Source organism: Nannospalax galili, unplaced genomic scaffold (assembly GCF_000622305.1).
Source record: "Nannospalax galili isolate Female #2095 unplaced genomic scaffold, S.galili_v1.0 scaffold307, whole genome shotgun sequence".
Lineage (NCBI taxonomy): Eukaryota > Metazoa > Chordata > Mammalia > Rodentia > Spalacidae > Nannospalax > Nannospalax galili.
The window spans coordinates 2,737,263-2,749,829 of NW_008359625.1; the positions used below are offsets into that span (position 1 = coordinate 2,737,263).

At 41.1% G+C, this 12,567-nt stretch overlaps 1 protein-coding gene across 2 annotated transcripts in view; it reads right to left on the bottom strand.

Annotated features, from left to right (window-relative positions):
- Positions 1–12,567, bottom strand: part of Ptn (pleiotrophin) — a 96,996-nt gene that overhangs the window by 66,969 nt on the left and 17,460 nt on the right. The gene's annotated exons all lie outside the window — the stretch shown is intronic.

The window sequence follows — 12,567 nt, forward strand, 5'->3', positions numbered from 1 at the left end:
GTGGGCAAACTTTTTGATAATTAATGAGACAAGATCTTCTCTGTCTCCAACAAGATTACAAAATTGAATGCGCTACAGAGAGCCTGTTGGTTGGATTGAAAGCTTTGATTAACCCACCCAAGAACCTTGTAAGAAACTACACCTTCATGGAATCGAATGTACCCTCGTGGACTGGGCCTGAGCTAGGTTTATTCTTCAGTTTCTGTAAATCAGCTGCAGGGTTAAGAACAGAAGCTGAGAAGTCACATCAGGAAAGAAAAAAACATTATCACTTATTTTAGCTGTGATTTTAGTTTTAGCTAGTATTTTGCTATTCAGCAGTCTATTATTCAGCTGCAGAGCATGAGGAGGCCTGAGAAATCCCATTGGAAAGGAAGAAGGAAGTATCTATTGAAGCTCAGATTTAAGCTGTGAAGCATAGCCAAAATTTTCAGAGGACCACATAATACTTTAAATGACACAATCCCAAGACCAGCTTTCCAGAACAGGATGTGCATTTAGTATTCCGTTAACTAAAGCAGATTCAACAATATCATGGCTCATTATTCCTTTCTATGTGTATTGTGGGACACCTGGCAGAGTCACCAAGGGAATGCCCACATTCAATAGAACGTAGACATGTATGAAATATTTATAGCACAATTCAATGTGTCATTGTGAAATAAGAAAAGCTGTAAAAATAGTCTCTGCCTCAGCAGACTCTGTAGGCTTAACAGCCAAGGGAAATTACCTGTAAGATGTATAGTTGCCTATTTTAAGTTACTATCTCAGGTCCAAACCTGTCCTTCTCTGTCCTATTCTGTGATGCTTCATCATTCTTCAGTATTATTGTTGCTGTTTCAGTCACATAATTAAAATTTTGTACATTGCTAACTATTATTTATGTTTATCCTCTCTGTTAGAAGGATGGAATTTGTTTCTTGTCTGGTTCAGACAGAAAAGTTGATAGGCCAGCATGGGTCAGGCATTAGTCCGCACTCCCACCCAGAGATAGAAGTGAAGTGATTGGTCTGCTGTGCCCTTGGCTTGAGAACTCAGAGGCTGAAAGTTTGCCAGTGGTAATGGGATGCTAACAAGCATGCAAGGAAATGGTATTACTGTCAAACAAATGCACACCTGTGGGTGATTGTGATCAACCGCCTAAGGAAAGACACGATTTGAGAGCCCAGATGGCAGCTAGCCTTGACCATTGTAGAGGGGATAACTAGTATGGGAACAGTAAAACCCTCACAGAAAGAAGTAAAAAGTCTAAGCTAAACCCCTCCCAAACCACAGAAGAAAACTTAGATGGTCACCTCAGAGGACTTCCATGTTGCATAAGCTCAGGCTAAGAATGCTGAAAATCATGTGAAATATTTAGAGGTGTGTTTATGTTCTGGGGTGTGTGTGTGTGTGTGTGTGTGTGTGTAAAATTGTGTGTAGTTGTGTGAATATGTTTCTTTAATCCCACCATTCAAGAGGCAGAGGCAGGTGGATCTCTGTGAGACTGAGACCAGTGTGGTCTACATAGTGAGTTCCAGTCCAACTTGGGCAAGAGGAAGACCCTGTTTCAAAAATCAAAAATAAAGGAAAAAATTAAAAAGCCTAGACTGGGAATTCCAGACTGTGAATACATTTGAGGTCCTATGATCCTCTGGTGTCCTAGAGTACTGAGGAAGGAAGCACTGGTGATAAGCACACACGTAAAATATTTAGAGGTGTGTTTATGTTCTGGGGTGTGTGTGTGTGTGTGTGTGTGTGTTTCAAAATTCCAACTGTAAGTAGATGTCACCATTTCATCAAACCTACAGTATGTGTACATGTATAGGTGGGTATGTTGCTTCGGGTGGGAAGTTATCCTGACATCTAGAAAGAGCAATCTAGCTAGAGTCAGACCAAGCTGAAGGTCCTGAAAATCTAAGTTCCTTTGAGTTTCTTTTTGGTTCCCCCTATTGGCAGCCTTCATAGAATCAGTTAGCAAAAGATAAATGTGTTCTGCAGTGTCACAACACCAGCCTCCCAGGGGGACACCGGGTATGTTTGCAACTGAGAGGCAAGTGCGCAGTAGCCAGCACATATCAAATTGTGTGGAGTGAGGGAGGCAGCAGGTGCTGGAAAGACCTAGTTGTGTAGCTCCCTGGCTTTCTCTGCTTCTTCTTCAGCATTTACATACTGAAAATGAAATAACACGGGCAAGTCTTGCTTTTATTTATGTAGCAAAAAACTCCAATAAAATGAAGTGACTTGAAAAAATCTAATATACAAAACAGACAAAAATGAGCTATTTGGATCCTAGCCCTTGCCAAAATGAGTGCCCCCTTTGATTCTCTATGTCCCCTCAGGGACCTCTTCAGAACCCCAAGGCTTTACAGAATGCAACCAGTAAATCTCTGGGTTCCATGATCTGTTGTGTTCCTTCATGATGTAAAGGTGGTCGGTTCTGAGATCCTCTCTTCATGTCTCAAGTACTTGTCTTCAGGCCACCAGCATCTCCATCCCCTGGGGGAGATACACATTCTGAATCTGAGTTCAGCTGCCTAAGTTCAGCTCTCGGTCTCCCTGCTCTGCTGACTCAGAACAAGGAGCCTACCCAATGCTTCCAGTTCTACCCTGTAATTCAGAGTGTGAGGCTGTCCTAATTATCAAGAGAACAGAGACCTAAAAAAGTCCCATTGGAAGATAAACAGGTATGTGTGAGAAATTCAGTGGAAAAACATTTTCCAGGATTACATATGTCAAGTGATACCATGGAAGAGAATTTTACAAAGACGAAGTTACATTTCTTTAGTAACAGAAGAGGGCTGCTTTAGAAATGACCGAGGTAAAGTATCAGAGAGGCTAACAGAAAGCCCTTTCTCCTCTCTCTCCTCTCTTTCCTCTCTCTCTCTCTCTCTCTCTCTCTCTCTCTCTCTCTCTCTCTCTCTGTTACACGTGTGTGCATATGTGTGAGCAGGTATACTTGCCCATGCATGTGCATGTGGAGGCCAGAGGCACACATCTGTTGTCTTCTACTGCTCTCCATCTTGTGTTTTGAGATCCTGGAGCTCAGTGTTTCAACTGCTCAGGCTGGTAGCAAGCTCCAGGGTGCTTCCTGTCGCCACATCCCAGGGCTGGGGTTACAGGAGTAGGCTGGGTGCTGGTATTCCAAATTCAGGTCCTCACCCACAGAGCCATCTCTCCAGCCCCAGAGAGCACTTTCTTTGTGGTCAAAATGTGTCCAGAAAGGAACTAGGAGAGAGCAAAGGCCTCCTGGGGAGCCTTGGGTTGCAGACTGGGCTCCCTGAAGAATTACCTTTCCTGCGATTAGCCAGCTGCCAGATCTGGCGAATATCATAAATCTCCAAGAACAGCGCTGCACTCATGACGAACCCCAGGTGTTCGACCATCAAGGGTGTTGAAATATGCAAGGCCAACCCTGCCAGTGCCAAATGGGTCACAGACACCCCTCTGTGCTGGAGTTTCCCAGGGCCCTTAGTGGAACTGCTCACAATTAGCTGCTTTGTCTGTCCGAAGCCCAGTCTCTCTCTCTCTCTCTCTCTCTCTCTCTCTCTCTCTCTCTCTTTCTCTCTCTCAGACATGGGGCTCCTCTCAGGTTGGTTCCCTCCCCACTCTCTCTCTCCATCTTCCCTCCCTCCAACCCCATTTCCAAGCATGCACAGCAATCTTAATCAGAAGATGCATTAGTCTCCTAAGCTGCTCAGTGAATCCACTGGGTCTGGCAGGCATGATGAGCAGAGACCTCGGGAGTGGGGAAGAGTGGCAGCTAGGGATGCAAGCTCTGGGTCTGCAGCCCCCCTCCTCTTCTAGCCTCCAGAAATTCATCATTCTGTCCTTTCATCTCAGAATATGATTTTTGGGTTTCTCCCCATATGGTCTGTGACTGAAATTTTAATAACAAGTACTTCATAAATGCCCAGGCACCCCTGAGTCCATATTTCCTCTTTAAATAGCAGGTTAGCAGTGGGTATAAGCATGTGGGGAGCATGAAAAACATCTCAGAAGGGCCCAATATAGCAGTCCCCCTACCTCAGATCTTCTGCCCACATACCTGGAAGTCCCCTCTTGAGGAAATCTTATAGACTTAAGAACTTTATTCACTTGCTTCTCATCTTAGAAACCACAAAATAATTCAGCCCTACATCAATACATGCATCAACAGGTATCTAGCTCTTTCCTTTTCCTTTTGTCTCTGGGTTTCATAGTCTTCTTGAAAGAAAACCTTAATCAAATACAGTAAAGATAATTCCATGTAGGGCATTCAGTATGTCAGCAAGGCTGTCTTAAAGGGTGCTATTTCTACAAGGGACATAAAATACTTCCCTCAAATAAATGACAACTTTTGCAGGAAGAGAATGAAGTGACACACCGGATACCACAGGACAAAGTTAGTGGGAGGGTCAAAAGGGCTACAGCACGTGGAGATCTGCCTATTGAGACAGACCCAGGCCCTTCCTCACTGGAAGTCAGCAAATGACAGAAGGGTCATGAGAGAGGAGGCTAGAAAAAGATCAAGTGTCTGAGCAACAAGTCAGTGTCCTTCCTTTGCTGGTCCTGATGACAGCTCAGCAATCTCAGAGACTTTCAAAAACAGGAAAATTGGGAAAAATAATTTGCCAGCTTTTCATGTAGTATTTTATTATCTGCACTTGCACGGTGGATGTTAGCAGTTCGTATATGCTGAGCTAATCATATTTAACTTTAAAGCAACACGCGGTAGAATCTAGGTCTCCTTTAACTTTGTTTTCTTAGGCTTTTAGAGACAGACAAGTAAATCTATAAACCAAGAATTGATACGTGACTGGACAAATGGCTATGGGCTTTTCTAAGTGGTGGGAACCACCCCCTTCTCTCAACTTGTCACTGAGTTATAAGCAGCATGGATTTCGGAATCAGACAATCTGAGTTCAACTCTGGCTTTTGGTAACTACTGACTGAAGGCTTTGAGGAATGAATTGAACTTATGAAAATAATTTAACTCTTCATAAAATAGAGGCCTTGGTCCTCTTCCCTAAGCACACAGTTCCTCCTCCTCCCCCCTCCTCCTCTCCCCTCATCCTCTTCCTCCTCCTCCTCCTCCTCCTATTCCTCCTCCTCCTTCTTTTCTTCTTCTGGCTTCTCTAGTCATTGAAATAAAAAACCCAGGATTTCTCCCCTCTGGGGTTTTGTTTTTATCAGAATCTGACTGATTCTCAGACTGTGGCTCAGGATCCACAATGGGATTTCAAACCTGGAGGGATGAGATTGAGGACTCACTGCCAAGATTTGGGGACTAGGGGCCAGGGTAGGTGTGGCCTAGGTACAAGATGTGCCCATTTGCTGAAATGGGCCAGGCATATGGCCTGTTCCTCAGCTGTGAAGAGTTCAACTCTGCCAGGATGAGATTCAGGGTAGCATTCAAGTAGCTGACAGTCTGGCACCCAAGGGTCAAAGGGAATGTCGAATGGTCAAGGCACTGTTCAGTCTATCTGAGTACTACTAACCTCCTTGGCCCTCTGAACACATTCTACTACCTTAAAACCCTCCTATCTGTGTTCCCATGACCTTCGAAAAAGCAGAAAACAGTGACCTCCAGCTTTATGGCTATGAACTCTCTTTCTAAAGTCTGCAGGTGCCATGTTCCTACAAGTGTGGAGGGCATAAATGGAATGTATTTACATTTAAACAAACACTGAGCAACTTCTTAGTTTTATTATTGAGGTTTTACACCTTGAGGAAATAAAAGTCTCACCTTTTCTCCTCTTCCTTCACTGAAATTCACGCACACACTCCCATGCACCTCTTTCTCTGAAAAATGCATCTGTTACTTACCTGATAGAATAAAAGCCACAAAGGGAAGACAGGGCTATAAAATATTTACATAAAGCAGAGCGTTTCAGTGTTAAATCATAAATGAACACTATATTTTCTAACTACCAAATCTGTCATATTGCAACTCTAACTGGATCATTTTACACTCCTAGGGAACTGAGCCATGATGTTTTTCTCCAAAAGTTTCATACCTGCCTTTGCATGACTAATACATACCACAATATTTTGTTTTGTTTTGTTTTTAACAGATCAAGAACACTTGTTCCAGGTCAGACTTAAAGTAGTTGCTGGGAGAGATTAAGAGGGTAGGGGAATCCCTCAAAGGGGTTTAGAGGAGAGGAGAGCTAAAGAAGGCTTCATGAATGTTGTTGGAAAAAATACAACTCTGGACACTAAACAGAGAAACTTCCATGTGGGTTTCTTTATTTTTAAAATTGCATTATATACTTTCTGTTGATTTTGACCTTTGCTGGTCATTTGCATTGCAACCCAACAGCGCTCTGCTTCATCTGGACTGGCAGCACACTGTCAAGTCAACCTACAGGTACCTTATTATCCTTCACACATCTTGATGTGGTGTTTATTCAACTTGAAGAGCCAGCTGGGCTTGGAAAATGCTCTAGGTTATGAGTTACGGCTTTATCTTCACAGTCTCAAAAGAACACACCGCATGTGCTCTGACTCTAATGAGTATTCTACAACACATTCTGTACCCACAGGTACCCCATTCTGAGCATCCAGGCTAATAGACAGTTCAGGAGAAGACCCAACAGCTGCTACACTCCCTTGCTGTCTTGCCATTTTTGCTTCCCTGCTTTAGGCAGTACTGAATTATATAACCCGTGCACAGCTAAACAAGCAAAGAAGCTTCCTGGTCACCTCCGGCTCTCACTGCAGAACTCAGAGGTTAACACCATTTATCAAACTCTTTTAAGATCACGCTTTTTGCCTGCTTACAGTTTGGCCGAAAATCAAAGGGGTGTTTATTTTATAAGAATAAAATCATTTCAACCAAATATGGATCTAATTTCTCTGTTGCTTTGAAATAGTTTCTGCCTTCCTCAGAGATCACATTTCATATGCTATCACCTAAAATGGCAAAATGGTAACTCCATGTCTTCATGTATAGCCAGGTGCTAATTATAAAGTGAATTAGTAACTAATATGATGACCATTCTACTGTCATTGCTGATGTTTATCATGAGGCCAACTTCTCAGATAGTTGGGGGTTAAATGACAATCTGTGTGTGGATTTATAATTTCCCTAACAATGGTCTTTTCTTTCACATTGACTACTGTGTAAATGGCTTTTCTTTATTTAATCGATGTTAGAACATGGTTTATTCTTCATGGTCCAACATTATTTCATTTTTTAGTGTAATTATGACCATAAACTTTGGCATCAGACAAAAGACTTCAGATTTAAATATATGAAAACAATATATATATATATTGTTTAGTGCCTAAATTATGAAAAAGTTATAGCTTTAAACTAAAGTTCTAGTTATACATTGGTTTTTAAAGCTGTCTTCCTTAAAATAAGCCATAGATAAGTAGGATAAATAAAATGATATGTTGAAAAGATATTATAATACAAGTTCAGTGTTGAAATCATACAGTATGAGATTTAACACTTTCTGTGTGGTTTGTTCCTTTGTTTAATCTCAACCTAGGAAGAGAACACACCTTCATTCCTCACCTTCCTCCTTTCACACGAGCCCTCTCCATCTCATTGCTCTCTTTCAGTCTCTTCACAGCCCTTACTGGGAACTGTGTTTGCCTTCCATATCCCGAGACTGAAAGCACGTACCTTCTATGTTTCTACCACTGTGCTGTTGAGGCTTAGAAGGATATAGTATGCGGGCATTCCATAAATATTTGATAAGTGGATAAATGGATGGATGGTTTCTGGTAATGGTCTTTGAACCTTGATTTAGAAATATAAAACAAAATGTAACTCTATTTGTTCTTTCATTTATTTATTTATTTATTTACTTATTTATTTATTTTTTGTCCTTTTGAGACATGGTCTCCCTGTAGCTCCAGCTGTCCTGGAACCCACTATGTAGATCAGGCTGGCCTTGAACTCACAGAGATCCGCCTGCCTCTGCCTCCCCTAATCCTCTGCTGGGATTAAAGGTGTGTGCCACCACACCCAGCTATTTGTTCTTTTTATCTGAGTGACATGCGGCAATTCTTAGCTGCATGGTTAAATGGGACTTCAGAAAGGATCATCTAGCCTGACACCATCGAAAGCAAGCCTAATAACCAATTGGGGAAATTAGAACTATTCTATTGTCTTTCAAAAATTGTGTCCAGTTACTAAAACCTCTCTTACTACTATTTGTAAAGGGATAGAAGAATAGAATAATTAATATATGGAAAAACTAATATTTATTTGCTATGCTGTGGATTCATTTCCATCATTTTATTCTTTACTCAGTGTTATCCTAGACCCAAGGATGCCCAAGGATACTGGCAACGTGACTTTGTTGCCAGCATCCATTCCTTGGGGTATAGCATCACGATTTTTATCATATGTGCATGCCCCATTTGCATTGATTAGTTTGCCTTTGCTAAGTGCATTTGCTGCATGCAAAGAATCTCTCAAACATCCAGTGTCCATGTTCTTGGAGTTATCTCACCTAACTCCATCTGTGTTGGTTGAGCTTCACTTCCTGTCACACTGTTTCTTTTTTCTTCTCTGCACTTTTATTTTTGTTAGACAATTTCTTTGAATTATTCATTTTTTAATTTTATTTATTGTTTTTCATTTTATGTGTATGAGTGTATTGCCTGCATGTAGGTAAGTGCACTCGTGATGTGCAATGCCCAGGGAGGACAGAAGAGGCTGTCGGATCCCCTGGAGCTGGAGTCACAGACAGTTGTTAGCTGCCACGTGGGTTCTGGGATTCGAACCCGGGTCTTCTGCAAGAACAGTCAGTGTTAACCACTGAGCCATCTCTCCAGCCCTGAATCACTCATTTTTTAAAAAAAAAATGTCTTTTCAATTTATCATTGCGAGAGAAGGAGTCAGCACCACATTTTTTTTGTGTTCTGGGCAAGGTGATTAACTATGGACAAATATGAAAGGAGTAATGTGATCGGTCAATGACTGTAAGGCATATCTGTGTTAGGGACATGTATAGGTTACCTATAGTTCACGTACTGAAACGTGAGCCGTGCTGGGGGAAGACAGGTGGTAATTCAACTATACAATGGATCCATGCAAAGCAAAGATCGTCAGTAACTGAAAATTCCATTTCTTGGCCAAACTTTCCATATGACTTTTATAACTTCATGTATGGGAGACACTACTTTAGAAACATGAAAAATTAAGTGTTTGCCCTTTGAAGTTAACTTTAAGAAAGAAAAATAAACTTTCTTAATGTCTTTCCCTGAGATACTTGGCAATGACATTATCTCACTCCTAGGTTTAAGAACAGAAAAGGCAGTTATGTATTGTATGCTTACTTTATTTTGCAAGGTCAAGAATGATTAAATCAGTAGTACTCAAATTTTCTCACATATTAAAACCACCAGGACTGACAAAACACAGATTTTGGGTCCCACACTCCAAGATTGGGGCATTATCAGAGAATCTGCATTTCTAATGAGTTCCTAGGTAAAGTGACCCTGCTCCTGGAACCACATTTGAGACCCACTGGTTTGACACAATGAGAAAGCAATACCAATGGGCAAAGTAGAAATAGTTGGAGATTCCACAGCAAGAGCAATGCTGGAAATCTAAGCTTCGGGGGATCTGGGGGTCTTTTTATTTGGGTCCTTATTTTACAAGTTATGACACAGAAACTTGAAAAAATCAAGCAACTTAATTAAAAGACAAAATTAATAGGTGGTAAAGTGTGATCTGGACCCTAGGATCTACTAAGTTATTCTGTGTAAGACTGATGGTGTGGTTATAGGCCCTATTACAATACATAAATATGCCGCATGTATAATATACATGCATGGCAGAAAATAGCTTCTCAAACCTACTGTTCATGTATGGTCTTTTAGCATTAAAAATTAGTATTCCTATACCCTCACCTAAAAGATTTGACTTCATAGTGATATGCCCCAAGAGATATTTATGTAGGCAAGCTACTCTGAAAGAAACAATACTCATGGGCTGAAAGATGGCTCAGTGGGTATAACAGTGCTGGCCACTAGGCAGTGCAAACCTGAAAACCAGAGTTCAATCTCTGGAACCCAAGTAAAGATGGAAGGAAAGAACCAACTCTACAAAGCTTCCATCTGTCCTCCACATGCCCACTATGGCACATGTACACACACACACACACACACACACACACACACACACACATAATAAAATGTTTTAAAGAAAGACAGTGCAGCAAAAGAAAATTTGCAACAGAAAGTTTTTATACCAAATAGTCTGTGTGGAACTAATAGAAAACACTTTCCTTTTATTTTATTTTTCACAAAATACTTATGTAGTCTATAATTACTCCCAGAGGGGTTTCTGAGGCAGATGATGTAACTGCCACTCTCTCTTCTTAGAGTAACTCTATATGGATTTCTTCAATTCTCAGAGCCTCGTTTTTCTCATCTGTGTAGAGACTGATATTAAAACTGGTCTCATAGAATCATTTTGAGGATAAAAATTAGTTACAATGAATGAAAGCAGTTTAGAAACAGCAACATATTGCACTTTTATTAGTTGTGAAAGAGAAAAACATAAAGGATGAATTTCTTTGTAAATATGACGTGGGTCACTACAGACAGAAGACTGTTAATTAGACTGCAGTAGACTCACCCTGGTGAAAGCTGCCTTATTCAAAGGAATCAAGGAGTCAAACCCTCAGACTCAGATTTTACCCTCCTAGACCAGGAACTGCTGATTAAACACCCTCATCTGGAACCACACTGAATATAATAGATCCTGAGCTAAGTGGCTTTCTGAGAAAATACCTTGTCTATTCTTGGTCCTCAGGACATTTCCTGCCTCTTCTGGCTCACACTCACATTAAATTGAGGCTTGGAAGCCACTAAGTTTTAACTTCCTGAGCTTTCTTTCCTTTAAGCAAAGCTGGACAAATAAATTTTATGGAAGAAAAAATGAAAATGATTATTTTCCCCTCCTTCTTGCCCTCCCTGTGAGGGAAGAACCTGGAGAGGGATGAAGGATACAGGAGAAAAGAAGGAAGCGTCTTTGATTCCCAGCAGGGCATGAGACTGAGGTGAAGACTACAGCAAACTGGAGACCATGTGGCCTGAGATTCTCCCAGGACGGGAGCCCTGTCAACCAAGAGCACCAAGATTGCTTCCGCCTTTGAGGGATGCCCTGAACTTCATTTATAGCACAGACTGTAATCTGAGTTTATTAAGCCTAACAGTCTGACTTCCATGCCACTCTAGGGCTAGGTTTCAGGAGCTACTCTGCCTTTCCCATTGGCTGTAGAAATAACATGGGTAGAGACCCATGACCAGAGAAGAACATTCGTCTGAGCTCAAGAAAATGAACAGTTTCAGGGAAGATGGGCATCTCCATGTGTGATTCAGTGAACACAAAAAGTGTGGTCACTTGAGTTACAGAAAACACTCCTGTGTCAATTGGCCTCTTCCAAAAGATATGGCCTCAAATCATTTCAAGATTATCTGAAATATCTAAACCTGATTCTAGTGTTTTCATAAAAGTCTGGGTCTGGGTTTGGAGAGATGGTTCAGCAGTTAAGAACACTGGCTGTTATTGCATAAGACCTGGGTTTGAATTCTAACACCCACATGGCAGCTAACAACTGTTCATAACTCCAGTTCCAGGGGATCTGATGCCCCCTTCTGTCCACTGTGGGCATTGCATGACATGAGTGCATTTATATACATGCAGGCAATACACACATGTACATAAAATAAAAATAATAAAACACAATATTTTTAAAACATCTGTGAATCCAAGAAACTCCTAAATAAGGAGCAGAGTCATAAAATATATCTTCTAGAAAACACAACTGTTATCATGGTCTTATATTTCAGAGAAAATATGTTACAAGAGCTCATAGGAAAGAAAAGCCAGTCATAGGCCTGGGAAGTTAGAGTATAGGTGGGAGGCTGATCACCACCAAACAAGTGTTGCAAGCCTGAGACTGTTTCTCAACAAAACTCCCAGGCTTCAAGGGTATCCATGAGGATCAACACCTGGGAATCCTGTGCCCAGCTCCTGTTCTCTTCCAATGATGATCCTGTCTCTTATAATTCCTTCAGGAATGGAACACTCACCTCTCTTCCAAGTGAACTCTTCATGAAGATCTCCCCTTTCTTTTAAAACATATTTTCTTTATTATTCTTATTTTATGTCTATGAATGTTTTACCTCTGTGTATGTAAGTGCACCCATGACCTTCAGTGCTCACGGGGGACAGAAGAGAGCATCGCATCCCCTGGAATTGGAGTTAGGATGGCTGTTAGCTGCCATGTGGGTGCTGGGAACTGAACCTGGGTCCTCTGCAAGAGCAGCCAGTGCTCTTAACTGCTGAGCCACTTCTCCAGCCCCAGATCTCCCCTTTCTAACATAGGCATTAGAATTCTCAAGTTGATTGACTTCAGCATCTCATTTTTGACTCACCCTTCATTCACTAACTTTCTTTTTTAATTATTTATTTAATAACCACATGAGTAGAAAAAGCATTTCATTACAGCATTAACATATTCAAAACAATTTCCAGAGCAAAGATGAATCTCTTTCAATATTGGCTGTAAATTTTTAGGTTCACAGTTGAATTAATAGTTATACAATATTGAACTCAGTATAAACCCTATA